Consider the following 15928-nt stretch of genomic DNA (forward strand, 5'->3'; position numbering starts at 1 on the left):
TCAGTTGCCGGAGAGGATGGAAACCGCTCAGGGATTTCACCATGAGGCCAATGGTGACTTTAAAATAGTTACAGAGTTTAATGGCTATGATAGCAGAAAACTGAGAATGGATCAACAACATTGCAGTTACTCCACAATACTAACCTAATAGACAGAGTGAAAAGAAGGACAGAATACAAATATTCCAAATCATGCATCCCATATTTGCAACAATGGACTAAAGTAATTCTACAAAAAAATGTGGTAAAGCAATACAAATGTTGTCCTTAATACAAAGTGATATGTTTGGCCAAATCCAATACAGCACATTATTGAGTACCACTCTCTATATTTTCAAGCATAATGGTGGCTGCGTCATGTTATGGGTATGCTTGTAATTGTTAAGGACTGGGGAGTTTTTCAGAAGAAAAATGAAACAGAATGTTACTAAACAGTGGCCAAATCCTAGAGGAAAAGCTGGTTCAGTTTGCTTGCCCCCAGACACTGTGAGATGATTTAACCTTTAAGCAGGACAATAACCTAAAGCCTAAGGCCAAATCTATACTAGAGTTGCTTATCAAGAAGGCAGTGAAAGTTCCGGAGTGGCTGAGTTACTGTTTTGACTTAAATCTTCTTGCAAATATATGGAAAGACCTGAAAATGCTGGTCTAGCAATGATCAACAGACAATTTGACAGAGCTTGAAGAAATCTGAAAAGAATAATTGGCAAATATTGTACAATTCAGGTGTGCATAGCTCTTGGAGACTTATCCAGAAAGACCCACAGCTGTAATCACTGCCAAAGGTGCTTCTACAAAGTATTGACTCAGGGGTGTGAATACTTAAGTAAATTAGAAAGTTCTGTATTTCATTTTCAATAAATTTGCTAAAATGTCCAAACACATATTTAGAGAACTCTCAGCTGACAATATGAATTATCTTATAGCAATTGCTATTTATAATTCATCACATCACAGGTGAGCTCAACATTGATCGAAATAATTGAGTAAAACCGTATCTAGAAATTCGAAAGTAATCCAACGATGGGTAGTTTGTGCGTCCCAACATGTTTGTTTTTTCATGTCAACCAAAGATAATAAGAAGAGCCAAGATGAGTTTGGTCTGTTTGCAGTATGCATGTTGAAGGGGGGGGGGGGGGTCATCAACGATCATTCACCTCCCTTCATTCACTTCCAGAAGATTAGTGAGCCATTCTTTCAGCTCATTATAACATCTTTGGTTTGACAGACTTTTACGTGACACCCAGAATACATTGTAAAATGTCAACAAACATGGCGCCACACATAGCTGGTAAGTAAGCTTAGCATTAGCTCATTATAATCAGTACAACCTTCAAAAAAGTATTTCACACACATCATAGGTGTCGATTACAATCATGCAATAATTGGAATGCATCATTTGTTACCAGTACTTGAAAACATGTGAATATAACTGTAAATACATTATGCTACATACATACATACATACATACATACATACATACATACATACATACATACATACATACATACATACTGTATGCTACAGTAGAAACGGCAACACGATATACAGAAAATAAGGCACTTACTTTGATAGGAACACACACGTCCAAAGTTATGATTTGTAAGGAAAACAACAATGCAAGCGCCAGACAGAAAATGTGCCAGTTCGTGCAAGACTGCACAAATGTCTGCAAACTTGATGTGTGGAAAAAATGGGGAAGGGCTCTCCTCGAAGAGAGTATTTTGTCCGGCTCAGTAAAGCCTCAAACATAAATTGTCCACAACACTGAAATGGGCTACTTCTATGTGAATTAATGAGGAGATGGAACACACCTCAATTCAAACTGTTGTTAGAAAATACAACTTGTTAGAAAATAATTAGAAATTGACGAGTTGAAGCATAGTCTTTAGATAATTAGAAGGCAGCGCATGTTAAATGTCCTGTAGCGTAACAATCACATTTTGGAACAGTGAGTGCATTCTGACATAACGTGCACGGGTCTCCCGAGTGGCGCAGCAGTAGAGGCATCACTACACACCCGGGTTTGATCCCAGGCTGTGTCAAAACCGACTGTGACCAGCAGTCCCAGCATCGTCCGGGTTAGGGGAGGGTTGACCGGCGGGGCTTTACTTGGCTCATCGTGCTCTAGCGACTCCTTGTGGCGGGCCGGACACCTACAGGCTGACTCTGGTCGTCAGTTGAACAGTGTTTCCTCCGACACATTGGTGCGGCTGGATTCTGGGTTAAGTGGGTGGGTGTTAAGGAGTGCGGTTTTCGCCTCTCCTGAGCCAGTTGGGGAGTTGCAGCGATGAGACAAGATCGTAATTGGATCGCAATTGGGGAGATAAAGGGGGTATAAACAAATACGACATATTTGGAACTCACATGTGAAAAGGTTAACCATTTTCATTTGTTATTTTGCAACATTCCCTCCATCTTGTGCCAATATCAGTTGTTTTGAAGTCTTGGTTACAATTGTTTATTTTATTTTTCTAATAGATTATCAGTTGGATAGGCTCCTTGCAAGATTTTGTATAGCTTGTCTATCATATGAGTATATTATTCTGACTCAAATAGGATGCCCTCAACATTGCTCTGATGTCCAGAAGTTCTCAGGTCGAGATATAAAACGTTTAATTTGCATATATTTGAAAATGTCTACATTGGTCAGTCTAAAATTGCTTTTTAATTCTGTCATGAAAATAATTGTATTTCCTATTACCACCACATCATTTATGGTTTCTATGCCTTTAGTTTTCTATGTGGGCCAATTTATCTGTGAATTGTGGATTGTTCCATAAGGTTATGAATACTTTCTGAATGCCCTGTCTATATCTTATATCTTTGGCTTGCATAAGGTATAGATCCAAATTATTTTCACTCTCTGATTCACCTCCTGCTCTCTAGGTCTTTCCCAGGTCTTTCCCACTCCAAGCTCATACAGTTAGCTGTTCTTGTATATTGATGTTCTGAAATATGTCATGTTTTACGATTTGTGTGGACCCCACGAAGAGTAGCTCCTGCTTTAGCAACAGCTAATGGGGATCCTAATAAAATGTAACAAAATGTACAACAAATATAGTTGCATTTGTTAAGACGTGTAAGAAAGAAAAAGAAAAGAAAAATAACTACAAATTAACGGTGAGATAGGCAAGGTTCCAACTTCTCAACAAAAGGCTCTCCTCGCACCATTTGAACAAAACGTCATTCAAACTTCTGACCAGTTCATGTAAACAACCATTTAAAGTCTCACAAAAGGAGTAAGAGATTTTTTTCAGATAGCTTGTATAGTTGAGGGATCTTTGATCAATGCATCGAGTGCCAGCTGAAGTACACACACACACACAGACAAGTAAGTACTGTGCGCCCATGCCAATAGTACATAAAAACAAGCAAACAAAACCAGTTAACTACTACACGTGTCTTGGAGGTCTAAAGCCAGTGGAGCCACTGGACACACAAAGAATAATGAGGCTCCTTTAGTATATTTGCCCAAGTTCTCTTTAATCCACATCACCGCAGTGCTGCAGACCTAAAGCCACAGTGCTCTGTGGATGTTGGCACACCAGTCGCCTGTACCCTGTCCACCCCACTGCTCTACCCCTACGACTCTCCACGTTCACCCCGCCACCCTTCTTCCCCTGCTAAACCCTCTGTTCCAGCACTGGCACCAGTCTGAACCCACTGGCACACAGGCCTATACACACACATACTTTCTCTCAGTCCTCCAGTCAGTGTGCTGGGCATTGGCTGCTGTTGGCTGGCTAGAGTAATTACCAATGTAATTAGAAACAGGAAAATGTAATAACTCTCCTGTTCTGCTGATATTGAAAACATAATAACAGAGCAGAAAATAATAACACTGCACATTTCAGCGATCGGGAATATCATCTAAACTGCAACAATTTCCCATATGAAGTAGCGTCTAGCTTTTCTAAAATGTTTAAAAGGTGAGGCGGCTACGCCGAAGTTTGAGAAATGAGAACAAAATGGAAAACACAGTCTCTCTCTCTCTCTCTCTCTCTCTCTCTCACACACACACAGGAGGAAAGTGTAATTAAAGAAATTAAAGATTTATCAGTAAACTCGGCGACAAGCTCGGGGCATTCGTTCAGGGGTTCCCTTCCCTTGGTTCTCATTTCTCACAGAGCACCGGTCCCTGGCCTACACTCACCAAAATAAAACTATACACTATCCTTGAACAGACTCATCCTGTATTTAGCACCGACGCTAACTATCCCACCTATTGGTTTTCTGCTTAAACAATGAAAAATAAAGTGAGATTTCTTAATGGACAATCTGATTATTTTCATTGTGAGTAGCCACATGAACCTTCCCTGACATGCAAAGGCCTGGATCCAGACCCTGAGGAGGATCCATACTGAGATTATATCAGATTATATCTGATATGACGTTTCTGTTTTTGTGCAGGAGCTGGGATAGACGTGGGCCTGAAAGCTGTAAGGGGGACCAATCACATGCACACACACGTGCACACACTCATGCCCCTTCAGCTTCCCTCTCTCCTTCTCGCCCCAGGTTTAAAATGCCTGTGACGGTCCAAGGGAGTGTGCTCACTAGTCAGTGACCTCTCACTAGCTTCTTTGTCCAATAAGCACAAACGAGTAATAATATTTTGGTGAGGTAGAGGATGTAAGTTAATGAGGAACTTCCAGGACAAAATAAAACACACAATTACAAATGTTCTCTATTTTCTCTCTCTCTTACAAACTCTTTAGTATTTCTCTCTCACTCGTATCCCCTCTCTTACTGGCTAGCTTCCTTGTTCTAAAATGCCTAATTCTGTATTTATTTCAGTCATGCCAAGGTCAAAAGTAACATATGTCCAGACTGGCTTTCTTTCTTTTCTCACAAGAATATAACTCATCATATCTATTGAAGCTGATTAGGATTTCCTGTGATATTCATGCTAAGGCTGCAGTGAGTATTACACTAATGCTCCTGTTGGAAGTCTGTCCATGGAGGATAAGGCACTGGGGCTTACATCTCTCCTTTGTCTGGGATGGCTGTCTCTGTCTAGGCATTAGATTAGTATCTATCCACCTGTAACAGAACCAAGCGTAATACTGAACGAGGTAGTGTGGCAGAATAGGATACACAGTGTTATGACTAACAAGAATCATCCTAACCACCCAGCATGGGACAGTGTCAGTGGCGACCCACCAATAAAGGCAGGTGGGGCAGATCCCCACCTGTTTTGCATGTTATTTTGGCATTAATACATGTCACATATCAGTTTATTGAAAAATAACAATGTAAAAAAAATATCATTGTCTCTTTTTTGCTGTAACGGCCGTCGTAGGAAGTGGACCAAAATGCAGAGGGTATGTGAATGCTCATATTTATTTTATTACGAACTCCACATAAAAACAACAAAACGAAAGCACGAACGACAGCTAACAGTTCTGCAGGCTAAACATAGCAGTGCACGAATACAACTTCCCACAAAGGGACAGGTGAAAACAGGCTACCTAAGTATGACTCTCAATCAGCAACAACGATATACAGCTGTTCCTGATTGAGAGCCATACCAGGCCAACACAAAGAAATACACAACATAGATAGAACCTAGAATACGACACATAGAACATAACCCAAAAACCCGGAATACTCAAACCAAACACCCCTCTACATAAACACACACCCCGAACCACATAAAACAAATACCCCCCTGCAACGTCCTGACCAAACTACAATAACAAATGACCCCTTTACTGGTCAGAACGTGACATTTGCTTTCTTGAGTAAGGCAGCTCCAAGATGCAGGTGTTTCAGTCTAGCTCAGTGCTTTCTGTGGTGGTGGGGCAGCCAGCGGAAAATACAGAGTGTAGGGGTTGGAAATGTTCTCTAGTTGTGCCGTGGTTGGCTCAGTGTTCTGTCAATCATGGGGACACTACGTCACCGCAAACTCTATGGGGAGAATTCGAAAATTCAAGCCCCGTAGGGTGCTTTAGAAGTGCCCATCCAAGAAGGCTCAAAGTCATTGGCCACAGATAAAATTACATCAAATCAAGTTATATCTACCATAGCTTTGATTGGACTGATCATGTCAACATCATACTTTTAAAATCTTAGCTAGCAAGCTAGACAAGCATTCATCATCATGAATCATGTCGACAATCTACTAGCAAATCTATTTCAATCCTTGTCATATGAAGAGAAATTATAGATAAAACGCATCGGTGCTGATCGGCCATTGGACATAAACATTACACAACAAGATGAAAATCGCAAATTCAACAATGAGTTGTTTGGAAGGAATCATTGGCTAACTGCAAGTGTTGCAAAGCAATCAGTAACTTGCTATTCAGTGGAGGGGCTGTGTAGTCCAAGTCTGGTTTTACAGTTTTTTCTGAATGCTTAAACACGAACAGGGATTCTTGAAGCACTTTCTCTGAAACCATTAACACTTGTAGCCATTGCATTTACCAAGTCTGTTACTAAATTGCAAACTGAGTGTAAAGCAGTGAGTTGTGTTTACAGTTTTGCAAAATCAGAGCTTGAGCACTAAATAGGCCACAGGTTAACATTTGGTTTTGACAACAATGAAGGCCAATATTGGACAGAGAGTAAGAGGGGTGAGAATTAGAGGAGGACGAGGAGGAGGAAGAGGAGTACAAGGATGAGGAGGTGAAGAAGTAAGAGGAGGAGCAGGAGGAGGAGAAGGAAGAGGTGAAATAAGACGGGGGTGAAGGAGAGGACGGGGATGAGGAAGAGGAAGGGGAGTCAGGAACACAATAACTGATGAAATCAGAGTGACTGTGGTTGACCATGTTGTCAACCATAGGATGAGCATGAGGAAGGCTGGGCAATGGGTTCAACCAAATCTGAGCCGCTATACTGTTGCAGGTCTTACTGGTACAGTAATATGTACTGTACTTTCATAATGAGAAGGATCTATCACTAAAACCATTCAAATGTTTTTACAGAACTGCAAGAAAACCAGTATCTGGTGTAAGAGGTTGACTGTTCACCCCAGAGCAGGAAACCCACATTGTAAATATGGTCATTGCACATAACTGCATCAGACTCAGAGAACTGCAGGACCGCATAATGGCAGATAACACCATATTCCAAAACGTCAACAGAGTGAGTATCTGCACTGTCTCGTCGACTGAAACGCAATAGAATTAGAATGAAGCAGCTGTACAGAGTCCCTTTCGAAAGAAACTCAGACCGTGTAAAACAACTGAGATATGAATACTGGATCTGGAAGTGTTTGGTGCTACATCATATTGACTGATCCCTGTCTTTTCGTACTGTGCAACATTGTTTTGTCTTGTCTCTTTCAGAGAGTCATGGAGCTAGAAGCAGATGCAGTGCATCATGAGCTTATGTGGACGAGGCAGGTTTCAACCTTGCAAAAACAAGGGACCGTGGCAGAAATATCATCGGACACCGTGCCATCATCAACGTCCCGGGGCAACGTGGTGGCAACATAACAATGTGTGCGGCTATTAGTCAAAACGGCGTCCTTCACCATCATGTAATCCTAGCCCCATACAACACTGCACACATTATCACATTTCTGGACACCCTCCACAACAGACTAATCCCTGATGACCAGGGGCCAGAGCAGCCCAGGTACGTTATCATCTGGGACAATGTTAGTTTCCACCGGCTGTTGTGGTCTGCAATTGGTTCACCGGTCACCCACTTTAATCTCACTCATTCTCCCCCCATACTCTCCGTTCTTGAATCCTATTGAATAATTATTCTCTGCATGGTGTTGGAAGGTGTATGATCGCCAGCCCCACCATCGCATACCCCTTCTACAGGCAATGGAGGAGGCTTGTGGAGACATCAATCAGGGGTCATGCCAGGCCTGGATACGGCACTCCAGGCGATACTTTCCACGCTGCCTAGCTCAAGAAAACATCGCATGAGATGTGGGTGAAGTCTTATGGCCAGTCCCACAAAGAAGGCGAGATGTAGGCACATTTTTTTCTGTTATTTTTTTTCTAGCACAAATGTTTTTGTTTTCTTCTACTGCGCTTTTGTTGTTTGAAGAGTGTTGGAACATTTTGAGATAAAAAAAATACTTTTCCCTCTTATTTGTATTGATAGTGTGTTACGTTCGGGAATACACATCCATGCTTTACACATTTGGATACCTGTGTGTATGTGTGTTTACTACGTGTATGACAACACTTTACTGCAAACTGCTATGCCCTGCACACAGAAAAAGCAAAAGCCACAAGTGTTTTTCATTTATACTATCAGTGCGTAGTTGGTGCTTCGAGTGCTTATTCAAATTATGGTTTGTGTGTACTGTATTGATGCAAAAACACAATTTTTTAAAAGAGTTTGAAGAGTTTTCCAAGAATTGTTTGCTTTTGCAAGAGATGTATAATGTTTTGCTAGTTTGGTGTAAGGTTTTGTGGTTAGTGTGTAGAGTTTTGCAAAACATAGCCTATAGTTTCAAGTGCCTAAGCAATCAGAAAAAACTGTAATAATACTCTTAAGAATCTGCTCCTTTTTTTCACCAAAAATGACATACCCAAATCTAACTGCCTGTAACTCAGGACCTGAAGCATAAATATGCATATTCTTGATACCATTTGAAAGGAAACACTTAGAAGTGTGTGGAAATGTGAAATGAATGTAGGAGAATAACACATAAGATCTGGTAAAAGATAATACAAAGAAAAAAACAATGCATTTTTTGTATTTTTTTTGTACCATCATCTTTGAAATGCAAGAGAAAGGCCATAATGTATTATTCCAGCCCAGGCACAATTTACATTTTGGCCACTAGATGGCAGCAGTGTAAGTGCAATGTTTTAGACTGATCCAATGAACCATTGCATTTCTGTTCAAGATGTTGCATCAAGACTGCCCAAATGTGCCTTATTGGTTTATTAATAACTTTTCAAGTTCAAGTGCACTCTCCTCAAACAATAGCATGGTATTATTCAATGTAATAGCTACTGTAAATTGGACAGTGCAGTTAGATTAACAATAATTTAACCTTTCTGCCAATATCAGATATGTCTATGTCCAGGGAAATGTTCTTGTTACTTACAACCTCATGCTAATCACATTAGCCTACGTTAGCTCAACCATCTCGCAGGAGACCCACCGATCCTGTAGAGGTTTGGTCTCTTTTCCAAGCTTAAAAGGATAAACATTCAACACCATTGGCCAGAAAAGGTTGAATACATTGGCCATGCTGTCAATCCAAACAACTGGAAACTCGGAACTGGGAAATCCCAGACTTCAGTTCAAGACAACTGGGAACTCTGAAAAAAACGAGGTCCGACTGGGGAAATACGTTTTAAACGGTCATCCAACTCGGAATTCCAAGTCGGGAACTCAGGCCTCTTTCTAGAGCTCCGACCTGAAGATCACTGACATCATGATTCGGCCTTGTTTTTTCCGAGTTCCCAGTTGTCTAGAAAGCAATATAAATCCAGAGAATGACAGAGTCTGATGACAAAGTTTGATGACAAAATTTGCACACAAGGACCGCAGCACCACCTTCCTGTTCCTGCACAACAAGGTGAGTCCAGAAATATATTGTATGCTGCTGCATACAGTGCCTTTGGAAAGTATTCAGATCCCTTGAATTTGTCTACATTTTGTTAGGTTACAGCCTTATTATAAAATTTATTAAATCGTTTTTTTTCCCTCATCAATCTACACACATAAAAACTGGTTTTCTGAAATGTTTGTATTAAATAAAATAAACAGGGTATTTAGACCCTTTACTCAGTACTTTGTTGAAGCACCTTTTGTAGCGATTACAGCCTTGAGTCTTCTTGGGTTCTTTGCAGATCTTCTCAAGCTCTGTCAGGTTGGATGGGGAGCATTGCTGCACAGCTATTTTCAGGTCTCTCCAGAGATGTTCGATCGGCTTCAAGTCTGGGCTCTGGCTGGGCCACTCAAAGACATTCAGAGACTTGTCTCGAAGCCACTCCTGCGTTGTATTGGCTGTGTGCTTAGAGTCGTTGTCCTGTTGGAAAGTGAACCATCGCCCCAGTCTGAGGTCCTGAGTGCTCTGGAGCAGGTTTTCATCAAGAATCTCTCTGTACTTTGCTTCGTTCATCTTTCCCTTGATCCTGACTAGTCTCCCAGTCCCTGCAGCTCAAAAACAACCCACAGCATGATGCTGCCACCACCATGCTTCACTGTAGGTTACTTTCAGACGTGACGCTTAGCATTCAGGCAAAATAGTTTCATCTTGGTTTCATCAGACCAGAGAATCTTGTTTCTCATGGTCTGAGTCTTTAGGTGCCTTTTGGCAAACTCCAAGCAAGCTGTCATGTGACTTTTACTGAGGAGTGGCTTCCGTCTGGCCACTCTACCATAAAGGCCTGATTGGTGGAGTGCTACAGAGATGGTTGTCCTTCTGGAAGGTTCTCCCATCTCCACAGAGGAACTCTAGAGCTCTGTCAGTGTGACCATCGGGTTCTTGGTCACCTCCCTGACCAATGCCCTTCTCCCCCGAGTGCTCAGTTTGGCTAGGCATCCAGCTCTAGGAAGAGTCCTGGTGGTTCCAAAACGTATTCTGTTTAAGAATGATGAAGGCCACTGTGTTCTTGGGGACCTTCAATGCTGCAGAAATGTTTTGGTACGCTTTCCCAGATCTATGCCTAGACGCAATCCTGTCTCAGAGCTCTACGGACAATTCCTTCAACTTCATGACTTGGTTTTTGCTCTGACATGCACTGTCAACTGTGGGACCTTATATAGACAGGTGTGTGCCTTTCCAAATCATGTCCAATCAATTGAATTTACCACAGGTGGACTCCAATCAAGTTGGAGAAATATCTCAAGGATGATCAATGGAAACAGGATGCACCTGAACTCCATTTCGAATCTCATGGCAAAGGGTCTGAATACTTATGTAAATAAGGTATTTCTGTTTAAAAACCTGTTTTCACTTTGTCATATTGGGTATCCTGTGTAGATTGACGAGGACATTTTTTTATTTAATCAATTTTAGAATAAGGCTGTAACGTAACAAAATGTGGAAAAAGTGAAGGGCTCTGAATACTTTCCAAATGCACTGTAAATGATGTGACATGCCAGGGAGATATGTATATTATAGCTAAGAAAGTAATACTAAGTGTATGTTGTGTACTAAACTGTTAGTAGCCCATGTGCCTCACCCTAATCATTTGGTCCCTTTCCCTCTAATAACTTAGCCTACTGTTCTGACTTGGTGGTGCACATGTAGCCTATAGCCTGTTTTATAGAAATGTAATCATTGAATATTGTAAAAGCTTTCATTGCCTGCTTACATGCCCCCTTTATTTATCCTACGGTTCTGACTTGGTGTACAGGGACAACACTGTAAGAACGGCCTATGTTCTGAATTCTGTTGCTGTACATTTCAAAAGTGCTTAACAAATAGTTATATTGACTACATCCATCTTAGCTCGCTCATTAATTAATCAAAATTACGGATTTCCTCTTACACACTTACACACTTACATTCCCTTATGCCATAGTTTATACATCTCAATTGTCAGTAGAATCCACGTGTTTAAGCAAGTCAGCCATATCAGCTATGTTTTTTAAAAGGCAGTAAATGAGACTGAATTAACTGTTTTGCTGCAAGACAATGCTCCGTTGATAGCCAGGTGTAGCAGTGGTAAGGATTCACTGAAAAGAAAGCTCTGCTGTTGGGAGCTTTTTGTAGGCCTTAGTAGTTTGTGGGCACTGTTTGTTACCGTTATAGTGCAATTAATGTATTGTTTAGTGTTGTGTTGTATTGTGTACTGGCTTTGCTGGCATGCATGTAAAAAACTATTGGGGGGAGTTTGCCCCACTAAGATTTACATGCAAAAATTGCCACTGGACAGTGTAGAAGCTGAAGAAATGTCATCCACAACAACAAACAGTAAACAGCATACAGATAAAATAGTCCATCTCCCTCCTTCCTGAATTCACCAACAAACAGCCAATAAATACAGAACATGTATCTCTACGTCATGGCAATGCTGGCTCTAGTGAATGGTGAGATATGAGTGGTGTTCCACAGTGGCAGCAGTGAGTATAGGCCTCAGAGAGAAGTAAGGGAGGGCCTCACAGGACCGGTGTCCCTCACACCTCACACACACCTTGTCACCCGCTCAGCCTGGCAGAGGCCTAGCACTTCTCTGTCAACATCGCTCAGTGTTGTTTGTTTACCATATGCCGACGTGTCTATCAGTGACCGGGTGGTCAGCAGCAAGTGTGTGTGTGTGTTTTTTTTTGGCCAGGTACGAGGCGTTGAAAGGTGGGTCAGATACAGAGATACCAGTGGGTCCACTCTAACCCACTGGAGCAGATGGTCTGTCGAAAGCAGAGGAACTATTCAAAGCAGGGAGGTGGAGACGAGACAGCCTCAACATTTTTAGAAGACTCTCTGACAGTCCGCATTTGTCCCCTTCGATTAGTATAGGTGGGCAAGGTTTAACAGGGTTATAGGGGTTACTCCAGGGCTCTTCTGAAATGGAGATACTAGGTGCATACTGCCTCACTCTTAACCCATCATTCCACGGTCATTCCACAGTCTCCCCTCTTTTCCATTTCCAGGCTGTTTAGACATAATAAATACTCCTAATCTCTATCTCATTAAAGTGTCAGTGGCTGGTCCCAGCCTTAAATATAGCCGTATTAGGTGGCACGGCTGATCCCCATGGCTGTCCCAGAGTCTGCTGCTAAAGACAGACAGGAGAGAGTAACTCTGTCTCGGTAGCCCTGTAAAAAAACGACAACCCCTCTCCACTTCTGTCTGCTTTCAGACACACCGTGTTCCTGCCTTTCCCTCTTCAGTATAATCAAGATTAATGGGGACTAGAACATTTTTGGGATTAGGGATGATGTCTGGATCCAATGTCTCTTCTTCATTTATGTGGTGCAGCGTCGGGGTAATACACAGAGATATGCTTTCCCACTCAGTGAAACTAGGTTACCTAATGCCAGAAAGCCCCCACAGTACACCATAATACAGCAGCACCCCTGCTAGCGCTGATATTTGGGGAATGCAGAGGGGTTTTTGGAGGCATCTCAAGTAGCCTATCACGTTACCATAACAAGGCAATTACATGTGCTTGACTTTGTTTAGTCAGAGGTGTGGGGATGTGGTGTAGTAATGAATGTAAATAAATCATAAATCATAGACAATAGAGATGTTAACCTGGGGCTTGGCCACTTTCTCAAATTCAAATGAACTGATTTGGGTGATTGGAGGTGAGAATGCAAGTTGAGGTCTAGCCACTCTACCCCTGGTGTGTATTTCTCCCTCTAAATAGTTTAATGCACTTTCTGTTGCCTATTCATTTCCCCCTGCACGTTATGCATTGATCATTGTCGTTTTCCCAAATGTCAGACATTATTTACAGCCCTGTTTCATTTTAAGTTACATGTTTTCAGCTCGCTAACGTTGCCAGTTTATTTTGTTGAGCAAACGTTTGTTTCTTTCACTATTGTATGCCATTTTAATCTGCCTTTTTGATTATCAGAGTGGATGCGGTGTTTAAAGGCTCAATAACATTCCCAAACACTTACCAGGGAGAGTTTTCCTTTATCTCATGTCATCTCCTTATTTACTGTATCGTCGATTGTTGCCGGCGTGCCTACTCCACCGTGTCTGGAGCGCACGCGGATGCGTGCCAGTATTTGTGGCCAAAACGGGTGCGCGCCCCACTCTGTTTTGTTTGAAATTAAGCCTATGTGAAACTAATTAGTGTGATAAGAGTACTCTAAATGTATGATGAAAATGTGTTTACCCAGTGTATGGTCTAGACAACTTATTATGATAATTGTGTATTATGGGATTGTGCTAGTTTGTATATTTTTAAATATGTAATTAGATTGTGGGCACATTGGTATAATGGCTGGGTCCAAATATATATATACCTGTGTTTTGCTGTTATCTGGCCTTTACCAGTGTAAAATATAAGTTCCCCATGGGGAGGCTGGTCAGGTCCTGGTAGGCCCCACATGTATTGGCAGGAATGCCTATTTTAGGCTTAATCCATTAAGTTTTTTTTGTGTATTTTAGGTTTGTTTTGTCTGTTGTTTTGAACATTTCCCAAAATAATTTTGCCAAGCGTAATTTTGTATCACCTCATTGAATAAACCTACACCTGATTTTGCATTCTATAACTTCGCTGCTTCATGCCCAGAGACGTTAACGTACGCTAACCCCATTCCGTACAAATGTGCGCAACCGCGACATTGAAACAAGGCTGCAAAGAAAACAAACGGGACTGTAGCGACTGTGTAGACATCCAAATCTGGGGTGTGAATTATGTTTCTATTGAAGCGTTGATTGACATGGTAATGGCTCTATAGTATTGGAGAAAAGTTGCACCCCTCCAACGCTGTACATTACATGTCATGGCATAACATAGAGTACGCATAGAAACTAATTCTGTCTTACAGCCTCTCTCCACCAGGTGTGGCACTTCTACATTTTAGTCATTTAGCAGACGCTCTTATCCAGAGCGACTTACAGCAGTGAATGCATACATTTCATTTCACACATTTATTTATTGTTTTATTTTTTTGGACTGGCCCCCTGTGGGAATCCAACCCACAACCCTGGCATTGCACACACCATGCTGGCATTGCAAACACCATGCTCTACCAACTGAGCCACAGGGAAGACTTCTCTCACTGTTTAAAAACAAGAAAGGGACAGAGACAGGGTAAGTGGGGGATACCTAGTCATTTTTTGCATCATCACTGCAAGCTATCATGACTCCCAAAAGCCTCTGTTTACTTCTGAAGATCACTTTAGCACCACCCAAAAAAAAAAAATCAAATTCGACACAAACCTTCAAATAGGTATGTAATGACACATTATATAAACTCTTTATAGTGTTTTATTTACATTTTAGAGGCAATAAGGTGATACGTTGGACAGATCGAGTGAAAAAGCCGTTTCCCCACACGACATCTCTCCTTCTCACTATCACGCAATAGGTTTAGCAGCCCCACACGCCATTTTTAAAAAGACCCGACGGAGGTCATTGCCTTCTTCAATCATGCAGAGATGGGCATCATGAAGGTCTCCTTACTGATTTTGTTGGAAAGGGGAGAAATTGTGCTTTACAATGGTATTCATATTACAGTTGACCTGGAAGTATTATGTTTTTGGGGCTCTAAAATAAGGTAAATTGTACGGACCAGCACAATGTACAAAAGCGAGTTAGTTTACGTTACCCTTTTCACACAGTCACAAACACAGTATGTCTATACTCATAGGAAACACCTTCATAAACATATAAACGCATTTATATGATAAGAGGGAGACTAATCATAGGAAAGTTGCTCAACTTACAAACAAAAGGGGAAAACTGTGACAAAGAGCAATGAGGAAAAGGGTCTGTAGCTTCTGTAACCTAATGGGCTTCCCTCGTCGCATTGAACCACGTTTGACCTCTAGACCCCTGTCCTGCACTCACTTTTAGGTCACAGAGAATGGAGTCACTAAGAACACAAAACACCGTGCCGTGAAGGTATGTTTCCACTTTAGCAACGATTGTATTTTCTACTCACATATCTAATAGAACAACATCAGCGCTCACATTAGTTTTACAATTATTTCCATGTGTTTTTGGTTGGCCTACAGAAGTGTTCAACATAGAGGGGACAGGGGAGGTCATTAACACATGGGTAGTGCTCTCAGATGTAGCCTCTAGCACCCTGCCCCAGTGCCTCTATTTTGGGGGGTTAGACCTTGCAGCCCTGTGGGAGACTCCTGACTGTTACAGGCCCACACCCTCACCTTGGACCTTGCCATAGGCAGGTCTGCAACTGTTGTTCATTTTCAATCTCATCTCTCCTACAAGCAGGCCATTCAAATGTGCTGAAATATGCTAATTTCCAATAATAAAGAGTTATGTTATTAACATGAATGATCGTGAATTGACAGATCGGTTAATGAGGGAAATGTGCAATATTTTTACAAAGTTATTGCTCTCTC

This window comes from Salmo trutta, chromosome 10, assembly GCF_901001165.1.
Source record: "Salmo trutta chromosome 10, fSalTru1.1, whole genome shotgun sequence".
NCBI lineage: Eukaryota > Metazoa > Chordata > Actinopteri > Salmoniformes > Salmonidae > Salmo > Salmo trutta.